The 13906-nt window shown below is 38.9% G+C and overlaps 1 protein-coding gene across 4 annotated transcripts in view; it reads left to right on the top strand.

Annotated features, from left to right (window-relative positions):
- Positions 1 to 13906, top strand: part of MID1 (midline 1) — a 249132-nt gene that overhangs the window by 74513 nt on the left and 160713 nt on the right. The window contains exon 1 of one of the 4 annotated variants that reach the window (XM_059839743.1): positions 12189 to 12244. The exons of the other annotated variants lie outside the window; for them this stretch is intronic. The gene's annotated coding sequence lies outside the window, so the exon portion shown is untranslated. Of the gene's footprint in view, positions 1 to 12188; positions 12245 to 13906 lie in introns of those variants that run through there. 4 annotated transcript variants of the gene reach the window in all.

The following is a 13906-nucleotide window of genomic DNA, read 5'->3' as shown; positions in this document are numbered from 1 at the left end:
ATCATTAAAAAAAAAAAATTCATGCCTTGAAATATGGAGTGATGGAAATTGCCTTGACATGTAGAACTTGAAATATCTTAGGCTAAAAAAGAGCAATTTTAATCTTTGTGAAGCCAGGCATTCAAAAAATTCAGCAGCTATCTGCAGTTGCCATATTGCATTAATGTGGATGCTACAACATTTCTTGACCTAAGTACATAGAAATTGATGGGTACAGTTTTTTTTAAGCCTAAACACATACTGATAGAGCTCCCACTGAGGCTACTGCAGGCTACAGATGTCGTGTGGTAGCTGAAAATGGCTGTTTGGATGAGTAACAAGACCAAAGCTAAAATCTCAGTTTTAGTGGCTAGCAAATAGAAGACAAAGCATCCTAAACCTTTAAACACTGATTATTGAGATGATTTTTGTATCTGGAGTTTGGATATTTTTTTAGATATGGAGAGTAGTGCTGGAAACTCTTCTGTCTAAATCCACAAGGAAACTTTTCTAACAGATGATTTAACTTCAACCTTACCTCCTCTTGAACATCAACAGAGGAAACTGTGCTTGGGCTCTGTTTCTTCTTTTGTTAGATTCATAATATTAATATGTTTTATATTATTCCTTGTTACTTTTCCTTCTGATATCCATCCTGGATAACTAATTAAAAATGGGGATTTATCTTTGCTAACCCTCATGAATCAAAATGACAGACTGTTTTATTGTTAATTCTAAAGGATAAGTCTTTCATACGTGCCTTCTGGAGGTTTGTGTCTTTCTGCATTATAGCAGAAGCTCACATACTTAGATTTAACCCCTAATTTCAGTGTTTAAAATGTGAGATAAATCTCTCCTTTAATGACTTAAATTTGGTGTCATTATAATGTTAAAGTCTGCAGAACTATCTTGACATTTAAAGAACATAAAATACCATCCCTACACACATAGACTCCAAACGTTTTTAAAGAGGAGACACATGTAAAATACTTAATCGCTCTTCGAAATTAATTGTTAACAGTAAAAACTGTATATTAATGTATAACCTATTTTTTTCTGGAAAGCTCTGGTACCTATTTTCAACAGTCTTAGAACATTATTTTCTCAGGATTTCTTGAGTTCTTAGATTAAATACCAAATTCAAGTGAATGCAATCAAGAAGCAAAGCAAAATATTAAAATGTCATGAAACTAAGTGAACAGCATTTTCTTAAGATACTGAATTTGCAAGTCCTAAGAGTGAACAAATGTTTTCTGCAGTAGTATGGCTTTTCCATGTAAGTGCTTACAATGAATTTCGGATAGGAAAAGAGATAAAAATGCTATGTCTCATACACAGAATTCATCATGTTGTTAAATCCCCATAATCAGCCATCCTCCTGGAAGTATTCAAGTAGTTACATGTAATTAACTCGCATTTGCACAGTATTTTTCAGCATAAGGAGATCTGTACAAAGTGCTCCCACTGTACAGAAAGGATAACAAAGAGGTTCAGTGTTTTGATCTGATTCTGGAATTTCTGAGCCAAGTAGGTCTCTGGTGTTCATGATCAGAGGTCAGGACATCCTTCGCATATGCTCCTCTCTCCCCTGTGAAAGGAGGTTTTCCTAGAATCAGTCCCAGGGAGAAATATTGGGGGAGCAGGTGGGGACTTATTAACAAGACTCATTTGTTTGAGTACAACTGTAGTCATTAACAATGCAGCCATTGAGCTGCATATACACAGAAAGTAAATATTTATGGGGTTGGTGATCTATCTGGAAAAAGTAATAAATGGGGGAAAGTGATTTTATTTTGTTAGATGTCTGACTTTTTGTTATTCCATTTCTATGTTGTCATCTTTGCATAGAGCTGTAGGCTTGGAAATGCTAGATCAAATTGAAAAAATTTAAAGTTTAAAAAAACCCAAACAAAAAAGCCCCAAACAAACAAGCAAACCAGCAAAACAAAAACAAAACCAAACAAACAAAAATAACAACATGAAACAAACAAAAAACCAAACAACCAAAAAACACCAAAGTCAAAATGAAACAAACAGAATGCTGGGGAAAAGCAGGCCAAAAAAACCCAGCCAGCTGTAGCTGATACTGTTCAGCATGAAAAATGAAGTGGTGTTAATTCTCTCTGGGTTTTTTTTTTGTAGGAGATCATTAGAGGGCTTTATGTTCTTTCCCGACCAGTACAAAAGGCATTCAATATCTTGATGTGTCTCTATGAATTTGAAAGATATGACCTCCATAGGGGATACTACTGTTGGTTTTACACCATTAATGTTTTCCTCTATTTATTTCTGCAGAATACCTGCATCATCTTTTAAAGTGGGAATTGCCTGGGGTGACAAATTGAATCTTGAATCTTTGCACCTGACACCACAAGAACCTATAAATTAGTCATGGACTAGGAAGATCCAACCCTAAATGTTTCTATTTCTCATAGAAAAAACAATCCTTGGGGTCACTAACAAAGAATGAAAAACCTGGACTTGTTTGCAAGAAAGCAATTAATTATTTACACACATGTGATTATTTGCCATTAGCATCTTTAGAATTAGGAATCCTTGTTCTGCTAGATTTACTTCTGCCCTTGAGAGTGTAGCCATTAAGGAAAGGTATTTGTTGACCCTTTTTAATACTGGGAAAAGCAAGCAACTGAAAACATGATTCTAAAGCAGGGCTATATGTGTCCATTTTTTTGATCTTTCAAAAGAAGTAAAGATTAAGCTATCTGATTGCAAAGCTACAATAGTGTGGAATCACTGGTAGTGACTGTACGATCACCCACAGGGTGGTTTATTATTCTAGCACATTCATGGCCATGATGAAGCAAATAAATTATTGAGTGCTGTGAGTGACTTCATTTATGTATATATGTATGTATGCATGTATGGCATTTTAGAGCAAACAGTAGAGAAAAACCTTGCATCCTCATATGACTCCCATGGGGAATCTTAATGCCAGGTGGAGCTTCTATGTGCTTTTTTTCCCATTCACTGCCATCCACCCATCCATCATTATGCCCTGAGCAGTTTTCATCCATGAAAACTCCTTGCTACAGCAATATATAAGCTTTGTAAATAAAGTCTGGCATCCCTGAGGGGAACAATATAGACTTCTAGGAATTCTCATATATTTAATCTGGTTTAAGGCCTGAAAAGTATATTTCTGTAATAAAATATTTTAATACCTTTTTGTCCAGGGAAAATTTTTTTCCATGGCAGGTGACCCACAGGACTGCTGCGAATATGAACATTTAAGGGCTTCAAATAGATGCAGTATAATGCAGGAATTTTTTAAAGACTACTCCAAGGGGAAAGGACCCCACCCCCATTCTCCTCAGTCCCAGTATCTGAGCAGTTTAAAAGCATAAAGGTCCATGTAATCCCTGCAGATATAGGCAGAAAACTCCCAATGGCTACAGCCAAAGCTGCATGTGTGCATCCAAGTGCAGTATTTTGGTTCTGAATGTTAAGTAGGATATGAGAGAACAGAATGTTTTTTTCTATAGCACCTTTTGTACTTCTTACTGTCAAAGCACCTTACAAGGATGTAAATGAGATACTGCTAGCACACGGAGCATGAAGGAAGGCTGAGAAGGTATTAGGTGCTTAGCAGGAGATACAAAGCATTCCAATGAGCAGAGCTTGATTTAATAAAAGAAAAGCAATAATGTCCAGGAATATTGATGTTATAATTTTTTTCTGCTTCCTTTTTCTCCCTGTCTCTTACATGCATAAAAGATGATGCCAAAATTTTGAGAATTTTTAATCCACTGTCTTAACACTGTTGACTTCTTTTCCCTTAGGCCTTGTCTCCTGAGCATTCAGCAGGACCTGGGTGTTAGTTTTGAAAAACAAAATGTCTTCTCAGCTTTGGCCTTACAGTGGGAAACACTTTAGTCTAGTTGTGACATCATACCTATGTGGTAGGATATGTTCAGTCATTTGGAGAGAAAACCCTCCTAAGCAGTTAAGCAAGGTGGGCAGTTTTCTAGTACCTTCTTTAGGCACCTGTGCTGCCTGAGCAGAGACATCTGAGTTGTCTTTGTCTCTGTGCACTCAGGACTGGGGATGTGCGCCTGACCTGAGCTGACCAATCTTGTGGGGAGCTTAAATTCAGAGCCAATGTTGTCACCTTTAACTTGAGCATAGCGCTGCCTTACGAGTGCTTCCAATATATTGGGCTCCTCCTCCATTGCTTCTTGCCATGACGTGGGTAAACCCTCACCATGCTACCCTAATTCAAGTCCCCAGTACCTTGAGGAGCAAGGTACATGGATCAAGCTCCACGGAGCAATGAAGACCTGCAATAAGAACCCAGCCACAGGGGAAATGCTGAGCAAGGAGATTCCTCTGTAAAGCTCAAAGTGAGACTTGGGGTAGCTGAAAGGATGCAAGAGTTGATAAGCCTCTGGAGCCCAAATAAAGTAAAGTTTTTAAGGCAAAAGGGGCAGTCGTTGTCTGGAGATAACGTATTTAGCCGGAAATTCCTGACTTCACCAACTGAACAATTTTAGAATTTGTGGGTCTCATAATCTGTTTCTGATGCAACATGATAGTTGCATGTGCCTGTAATTTCCCCTCTAAATCAATTTGTGAGTAAGCTTTCTTGCAGTGACTGCATAGTTCTCATTGTTTACCAGTCTCTCTTCATATTACTGACATCAAGATCAGATTTATCTGATTATATTTACTTAATTGTTTAATTTGTTAAAACATTTAATAGAAGGTTTCTGGAATTATAGACTCAGTATTTTCACTATAAAAATAAGCAATAACATGTGTATCTGTCTGCTACTGCATTTGAAGTGATAGGATTTGATTTGGGGCTGTGCCAGGGGATTGCAACTTTTGTAGTCTAGGAGGAATAGCTTGGATGCAATCAGGGTTTTCTTGCTGTTTAGTCTCTGCCTTACAGTACACAGGAAAATGGGAGGGATTCTTAAGTAATTATCATGATAATAAGATTACATACCTACAAGAATCCATACAGACATGCACACACTATTTTTACTACTCTTATATATGGTTATTTAACAGGCCTGCTTTAATTGATTAGTTGAACTGCTTTCTTGCATGCTTGCTTGCTTTTTATACATATATAACTCTGTTAACATATCCTTCCTGCCTGTTATTCTAGGTGGGGGTGAAGGCTAGCAATACTGCTGCTGCAGGACCCAGGTTTTTTAACCATGTAGTGACTGGGGCTCATTTTGCCCCATTAACTCACCCAAGGCTCCCTATTAATCTGTAATTTTGCACTTGGTATTGCAGTGGGAGCTGAAATAAAAATAAAATGAGGAGGTATGATAAGAAGCCCAGAGGTTTCTAAACTGTAGTGTTTTAGTTAGAGTTAAGGGAACAATTGCCTTACTTTTCAGATCATACCAGTGGTCACAGGCAAAAACCATCTCATGAAGTGGGGTGGGGTCAGTGTGCTGCTCCAAGGAGAAGCACTGGGAGAAAAAGAAAAGTTGGAAAGGAGGTCAAGGCAGGACCTCTGGGAAAAGGGTCTTGTTGTCTGCTCCAGCTGTTGAGTGAAGCTGTTGGCATGAAGGGCTGAGGTGTGGGACCCAGCTCTGAAGGAGCAGCTTTCCCTGGGCATAGCTGCCCTTCTTTGCTCCTGTGGGACTCCCACTGGCACCTATCACCTCCTGGCAAACCAGGCAGCAAGGCCAAAGCTGCTCTCCAGCCCCCACCAGCTGGCTGCTTCCCTTATACACCCAGAACTGGCTGCCATGGTTTGTGTGCTTTGTGTGATACTGGCATAAAAAAGGTAAAATGTAACCCCCAGAAATGTACACACATGTGTGGTTACACAAAAGAGTTTGTCAGTGATGGGCTACAGGAAAGTCAGCAGGGCAGGTAATGAAAGTCTTAAAATACTGAGATAACTTTGACTGTACAGTTAACTGCTTTTTCCAGAAGGGAATGCATTCAGGATCAATGTGGTTAGTGTCTTTTTGATATCTCCCCTTCCAAATAGCAAACGTGGGAAATGGGACAGGTCGTGAACAAAGATTTCTGTAGTCCCTTCCACTTAAAGACATTGCAAAGCCTGAGCTAAAACTAATGAATGCCAAGGAGTCAGCAGGCTATTTAAAGCAACAGGTATTTAACCTGAAAGTTAGCATGCTTTGCACAACCTCCTCTGGGTAGGAAGGGAGCTTGCAGCACCCTTCTGGCTATCACAAGACATATTATCCCTTCCAGGAACTCTCTGCCTAGGCTGGCATGAGCACAAAATGAGGTCTTTTCTTACCTGTAGAGGAGAGCTAGCTTTCAAAAAGCATTAACCTCCTGCCAGACTCCACCTCTTTCACAATCATAATATTTTAGGTTAAAAATCATAACATGTTAAAGACAATTCTGCATTCCTTTTTTCTAGCCTCTGGCTTTCAAATTGTAGGGGTTATATTCAGGTCAGACTGTCAGCTCTCTCTCTGTAACAGTCTAAAGGCTAAATCCCTTTCAAAAAAGAAAATAAATCTTCAGTTCTCACATAATGATTTGGTATCTGGAGCTGAGGCTTCACAGAAAAGATCAAATAGCCTAAGCCTTGTGACAGAACTGTAAGGAATGGCAACGCCTCATTATCCCACAGCGTAACATCTCAGTTAAAGTAGTGTTTGAATATTCTCTGAGACACATGACCAAGAATATACATAGTCCCAGTGACAGGAGATGGTAGTGCTCCTATGCTCTGTGTGTTGGGGATTGCTGTTTGTGCTCCAGACTTCTATACTGTTATAGCTGCTCACTCAAGCATTGCGTGGGGTTAATTTGATGGTTGTGGCATGTCAAATGGCAACAAGATGTGAGATACTGTGCAAAAGTTAATGACTCATGGGCACAGATGGGGCCAAAATTGGTTATGAGTGGCTGCTTGGCATTAAATTCCTAGAAAATTAAAGAACAGAGATGGAGGGACAATACAGTGGACAGCTTGTTCTTCCTCGGTGTTGGTCCTTGAAAAGAGAGCAAGACCCTTGTCCCATTTGGACCCAACCATGAGCTCATCTCAGCCTGCACACTCTTCTCCAACAGCTGCAGCTGTGTTGGAGCACCCTCAGTGCCTGTGCTAATGGGATAAAAGCATTTCCATGTGCTCTTTTCATTCACAAAGCACATGTCCCTCCCCACGGCCTCTAGTGTATCCTCATTCCCTTGAAATGGATTCAAACATTAAAGCCTGCTATGTTTAATTTTTGCTTTGTCTTGGAGGAAATAAAATCTTACAGCCCTTTTAATGTGTTTCAAGACAGGTAGGTATAAGTCAAAAATGTGCAATGAGTAACAGGAAATTCAGAAGCCATCAGAAAGCAGTAATGTGCTCTGAAGAGAGAGATCATAAAACTTACATGGTTTTCTCAGCCATGTGCGCAGGGTTCCTGGCCTGATGAGTATCATTCCTCAGCAAGGATCTCTCACAGTCAGGACCTGTGCAGGACAAACTCACCTCAAGGCGTGGTGTGGTAACACTCTGGAGGTGTTATAAACCAATCCATGAACAGGAAGATTGCTAATGGGAAAATTTTGTCCTGAAAGTTTTTGCATCCCCATTATTTCAACTTAAGTCAAATGGAAGAGCTTGGCTTCAACCCTTTTGCCTACAATAGGCAAAATAAAATTTTATTTTTTTGCTTGTGTGAGAATAGAATGAAACACATGTGGGAAAGTTTTCCCCATTATATATACCCCTGCTATCCTTCTGCTTTGCTTCTCCCACAAGTTTCTGGTTTTGGGGAAATACTGCATCATGCATGAACCAGGTAGTTGACATTACCCTTTGATTCAAAAGTTGTTATATGTGTATACACATTTTAATAAAGGTATGTGTCTGTTCTTCCCCTGTCCCCCTCCTTTTCCCAGCACAAAAGCCATTGCTTTCTTTATGCAAGGTTGTAGCAAAACAGCACCAAAACAATTTAGCATCATTCTCTCTTCTCTGTTAGAATATCCATTATGATATCTGGCAGCCACAGCAGCAGCAGGCAAGCTCCACTATCCTGTGGTTTGGGGTTTTTTTTAAGTATTTATCTATTTGTTGAGAAGCAAACAATCAAAACAGAAACCACAGCTTACTTTCAGTTTTGCACTTGCACTGCATACTTTTTGACATTGCCTTTTGTTAATAAATAAATCATTTCAGTTTTCTTCTGATTCAGAATCACATTACTCTTTCTTCTTGCATGAAATTCTCCTATGACGTTTTAAAGACTTGTTTTTGCTAGAAAGCCCTCCTGCCTTTTTGCTTCTAAAGACTGGTTTTTTAAGTCTTTAGACTACACAGGGAAAAAAATTACTAAGAGATTGGACAGATACTTCTTGGAAGAGGATGTAAAAAAATCATATATTATGTTTTGTGGAGGATGATACACCTAGTGATGTAGTTGGAAGAGGTTAATCCCTGTTTTTTTCACATGGAGATGAAACTGTTTGCTAATGCCTGTTGACAGTGTGTTGATGGTGCTAGGCTTCTAGCCTGAGCTCTAGCAAATGATGATATATTCCAGACTCTAATCAAACATCTTTCAGAAACATTAACATTTGCTAAATAAACATATTTTTCTCTTCTCTATTTCATGTAATGGATGTTTTTAACATTGTTTGCCAGTCTTTTTATAAAGCATAACAGATGGCCACTGCTTCTGATGAAATAATTATATTACTTAACCCTCTTTTTGGGAAAGAAAAGGCTTGGGCTTGCTACTGCCATTTATATTTTCTGTAAATGACCCTGATGACAAAGACAAGAAAGTTTTTGGTTGAAAAATCTATTGCCAGTTTTAAATGAAAGAATGGCTACTTCTCTCAGGTTTGATTTTCACATTGGTCACCCTCTTCATAAAATGTGACAGGGAAAGTTTAATCCAAAAATCTGTGAGGAAGCACAGAGCTGTTAAGAGCCAGCTCTCAGAGTGATGTGGTAGATCTATGCTGCACTCAGAGACAGATCTTGGGAGTGGTCAGGAACATCCTCTTCTTGATCTACTTAATGTAACAATTGCTTGAAGAATTTTATGTCAATACCCCCTGTGTGTCTTATTTGACTTTGTGTTCTTGATGACACACTAAGGCAGCTGGCTGAGCATTATTTAGGTACTAAACTGGCAGGTAGAGTTATGTATGCAAGGAGCTGTATGTGGTGTTAGGTGGTCTCTAAAATAGGTCCAGTTCAGGCTCCCAGGTCCAATGTTTGTGAAATACTGGCTGGCAAGGTTAGTCTGCTCTCAGAAGTCAATATTTGCCCTGTTGAGAACCTGTACACTTTCAGAACAGATGCACTGGGAGTGTTCAGGAGCATTCTGGCAAGAGGGAGTCCTTTAGCAACATGCTGCTCTGTGTGCATGTGATGGCAGAGCAAACAGACTCCTCAGATTCAGAACACACTTGATTCCTAAACATTTCAAGAAAGTATTTGACCTTTGACATTGATGACATACCAGAGATTGCTAATAATAGCATGCCTGAACTTTTGTTAGAAAAATAAGCACATCCCTCAGCGATTCCCACACTCTTAAGTTAAATCACCACAACATCATATTAATGCCAGGGCTGATAAGATACAGAGAAATATTAAAACCCCAGTTGAATAAAATTTGTTCTCATTGGAGAGGTCTTTTTTCACAAGACTGAAAATAAGAACAGTATGATATCAGCTAATAATTTGTCAGCACCCTTGCTCTTGGACACACACAGGAGTGGCAGGGTGCTCTCATATCACTTGCTTGCCCAAAGCTGCTAAAGTTCTGCTGAATTTTGTGGCAAATGCAGTTTAGTTCTCTACTCCTAAAATAAAGGAAGTGTGAATAGGAGGAAGAATTAATTGAATTAAGATAGAGGAATTCCTAAGAGGAAGTACTGTGAATGGATGAGCTTGGAGAGGAAGTTTCATCTGAAGGTTAGGCTGTATTGTGTTTTTTACTGGGGGGTGCAAGGAGTTGGTAAGATCGATATATCTATCTCCAAGAGGAGGTCAAACTTGGATATATACTTTTAGGTTTTCATGTTTTCCAAGCAGAGTGGTAAAGACTCAACCTGTCCACATCCACAAATAATACAAGACTGATTATTCACAAAGGTGGAAATAGGGGGATATATGCCAAAATTTCATAATATTTGCTATTTCTGTATCTAGGAAGAAATGAGCAACAGAAATCTGTCAGTGCAGATGGGGATAAAAGTTTGTTTCATTATGAGGAGACCTGGTTTTAGCATGGATCTTGGAGGATGTAATAATTAGTAGAATAATATTGTTTCCACAGAGTCATTTTATATGATAGCTGCCCTGGTATTGAACACATTTCTCACCTGTCTGGACATGACATTCAAAACTTGGTTTTTGTCTGATACAAAAATTCAGTGCTTGTGCTTACTGCTTATGGCTTTTGAAGGGAAAGAAAAATGTACATGTTAAATTAGGAAAGACAGAAGGAATATGAAAATGACCAAGATGGATTGATATCCAAGTGAATAGTTTGAGTTATCCCAAGATTTACTTGCTGGTGATTTATTCCCCCTTATGCTGACTGTCAGGATATTCTGTTGCTATAGGCTAGTGTGGAACACACTCTGCATTAATGGTCAGAGTTCAGTGATTTAATTTTATTTTTGCAAGTAGAAAGCTAGTCCTTAACAAAAATTCTTGTGTCCCAAGGGGGTGGGCATATGCTGGGAAGAAAATATATCACAAATTTCAAGTATGCAAACTTGTGCCCTTTAAAGACTCTAAATACAGAGGAATTACAACACAGAGACTTCACAGATATGGTAATGCTGGGGCATAAAATGCAACTCCTGGCATGCAGCAATAGTGTCTTTCCTCCAGAGCCACTAAAGCTAGGTGAAAAGCAGCTGCTGGTTTGAACCTAAGTTGTCTTCTCTTTATGTGGAGAAATCAGCTTTAGCATCAGAAAAGTTTAGAAGTGGAGTTCATGTCATCTTCGGAAGAAGAGGATCTTACAGTGCTAAAGATGAAAGAACTGCCAGCTGTATATGGTTTTTAAAAATGTGTCTTATGGTTGCTAAGTTTGAAACTGAAGTTTAGCTGAGAAGTAACCAAAAACTGTTCAGATTTTCCCTGCAAATAGAAAGTTTGTGCAGTTTCTACAAGAAACTGGTGTCACATGTGCCTCGCAGGGAGGTTCCCGCTCCGTTCTGAGCCGCTGCTTGCGGGAGCGAGGCGGGTTGTGCCCAGCCGGGCGGGCGGAGGGAGCGGCGGCCGCCGGGGCTGTCCCGGAGCCGGACGCTTATTGCGCTTATTAAAGCTTAATAGAAATTTCTCTTCTGCAAATGCTAGGAAACTGATATATATATTTATCTGGAAGACAGCATCAGTTTCCTGCTTTGTCTGAATCATGAGGGAAACATAAAAATGACAGATTATTCATGCTGCTTTTACAGCTGCTGAGCACTGAATCTTCATTCAGAAGATCTAGGTGCTACTCTCAGCTTTGCCACCGCGCCTCTGCTCCCCGCCCGGCCCCGCTTCTCACTTTATGTGTATGCACCAGTTTGGTATTCCCGAGCTCTTTGTTCCGTTTTAACATAGGTGTGCGGGTTCTCAAGTACTGGGACAGAGAAGTGGTGGAGTCACCATCCTTGGGGGCATTTAAAAGTGCACAAAAATACCTACCCTGCATAGGGACACGGTTTAGTAGTGGGCTTGGCTGTGCTGTGTTGTGTTAATAGCTGGACTCGACCTTAAAGGTATTTTCCAACTTAAATGATTCTATGATTTACATTAAATTCTTGAAGTTTTTCCTCTTCCCATCTCTGTCTCATAATTTATCACCCCATCTACTTTTGCATGTTTATTCCTGCACTTACCCTGTAAGTGCTACAACTACCCAAATACTGACACCAGTGACAGAATCATTATGATAGATGATGTCTATCTTGGTAAACAGAGGGTCAGCTGCAGCTTTGGGAGCAGATTTCCTTACATTTGCTAAGCCTTCTGGCAGATGACTTCACCATCACCTTCAAACTTCCCAGGTCAGGTTTGGTGTGTGCTGAAGAACAAGGAGGCAACAAAAACCTTTCTTGCACTTCAGAAAGGAGCCTAAATACAGAGTGAGTATGGGTGGGGTTATTTTGTAGGTAACACAAGTGGTGATTGTAGAACAAGCATGACAATTTTACCTCAGCTAACTACAGTACAAAAATGCCTCTTGCTGAATACTTATTATTGTGTTTGCAGGCTGACTTCATATGTACCACATGTGCCTATTGTTGTTGCACTGTGACTTCAAGCTTTTATGAAGTGGTAAGCCACATATTAATAGTTTTAACAGAAGGTTCTCTAGTTGTTAACATGGTAACACCTTGCAAGTACAACATGTTATGTCCATTTTTCGTCCCAGAAATATGCAACATTCTGCACTTCAAAATACATAAGTAAAGTGTCTATTCAGTACTTAGATCTGCTCAATATATTATCTTCCATGAATTCCAACCCTGTTGCTCAGACCTGCTATAAAATTTGCTGCCTCAGACTGCAAAATACTAATTTATTTCCCAGGAATCTCTTTGGATACAAGCTGTGAAAGCTGTATCTGGAAGTTGCAAGCACATTTGCTCTTGCTCAGTTTTACTCCAGACTGAACTGATTACAAACACTATTATAGTAACAGGTGTTCAAATATATCCAACTAAAATATTAGCCATGCTTGGAAGATTCATTTTGTTTACCCTGACCACAGTCAGGTTATCAATTGCATATGGATGTAATCCTACTTCTATTTACCTCAGTAAAAATTGGGCCATTTTTAAAAATTTGAGTTTCATAATAGCAGGGTTCCATCCTATGATTGTATCAGATATCATTGGAAATTTTCAATATTAAGGTAGCAGTTACATAATGATCACAGTTACCCAAAGAAAGTCAAAACATTGGTGTTTTGATGATAATAAAAATTAGGAAACCTTATGTTTATTTACATTCTATGTATCTTATTTGTTAAAGCTTCCCTTTAATTGCATCATGAAGAGTACAAACAAGTATAAAAATTTGAAATTTGGTGCCTTTACAGTAACTCCATTCAGCCTGCCCTTTTAAGTGGGCAGTGCATGAAAGCATTTGCCCATCAGTAATATCTTAGTAAACGGTCATGATTTGATGTGACACATTTTCCCCCCAGTTTGCATACTTGATAATAGGCTTCAAAAATATCATCTTCAGATTCACTGGCAAAAAAGGAACCCATCTGAAAGAAACACTGGATGAAATGTTGGTGATGGGACAATCCCGGGTCTGTGTCCCAATGTGAGACAAAGAGTTCAGACCATTAAAAGCTATATGGTCTATTGCCATGCTAATGTTTAGTTCTTTGTTTAGTGCAGACTTTTAAACATGTTTCCATGACTCATTAAATCCTCTGAAATAAAACTTCTCACAATTCCAGTACAGTGGAGCAGTTATTTTTGGACTTAATTATAAACAGGCTAGATAATGAGCTACCTAACTTGTCCCCTTTTCAGCAGAAGGAAAATGGTTTGTGACCTCTCCTTTCTCTAAACAGTATCAAAATGCACTATATTTGAAAGATAAGGAGTGGTAAGTCCACGAAAAAAATGAAAGGGTTGCATATCCTAATGCCTGTTTGGCAACTGATATTGTAAATAACCAGTAAGAATATGTATTTTATGAACCTATTAAGTATTCAGCTTAAGATAATATGGTAACCATAGCAACCTCTTATCACCTGTTTGAGACGCTGCAACATCTCCACAAAATGTGCATCAAATGCCCTGCTAATATTTGTAAAATGCTGATAATATTAGCTCTTGGAAATGGCCACACTGAAAAACAAATGCATAAAAATGCTTGAGACTCAAGAACACCTGTCCATTGTCTTATTTCTCCATGCTCTACTACTTTATTTTTATATATCAGTTTGATTTAGCAAAAAGCAAAAGGTTAATGGGT

Source organism: Haemorhous mexicanus, chromosome 2, assembly GCF_027477595.1.
Source record: "Haemorhous mexicanus isolate bHaeMex1 chromosome 2, bHaeMex1.pri, whole genome shotgun sequence".
In the NCBI taxonomy this organism is placed as follows: domain Eukaryota; kingdom Metazoa; phylum Chordata; class Aves; order Passeriformes; family Fringillidae; genus Haemorhous; species Haemorhous mexicanus.
This window is presented reverse-complemented; position numbering and strand designations above follow the sequence as displayed.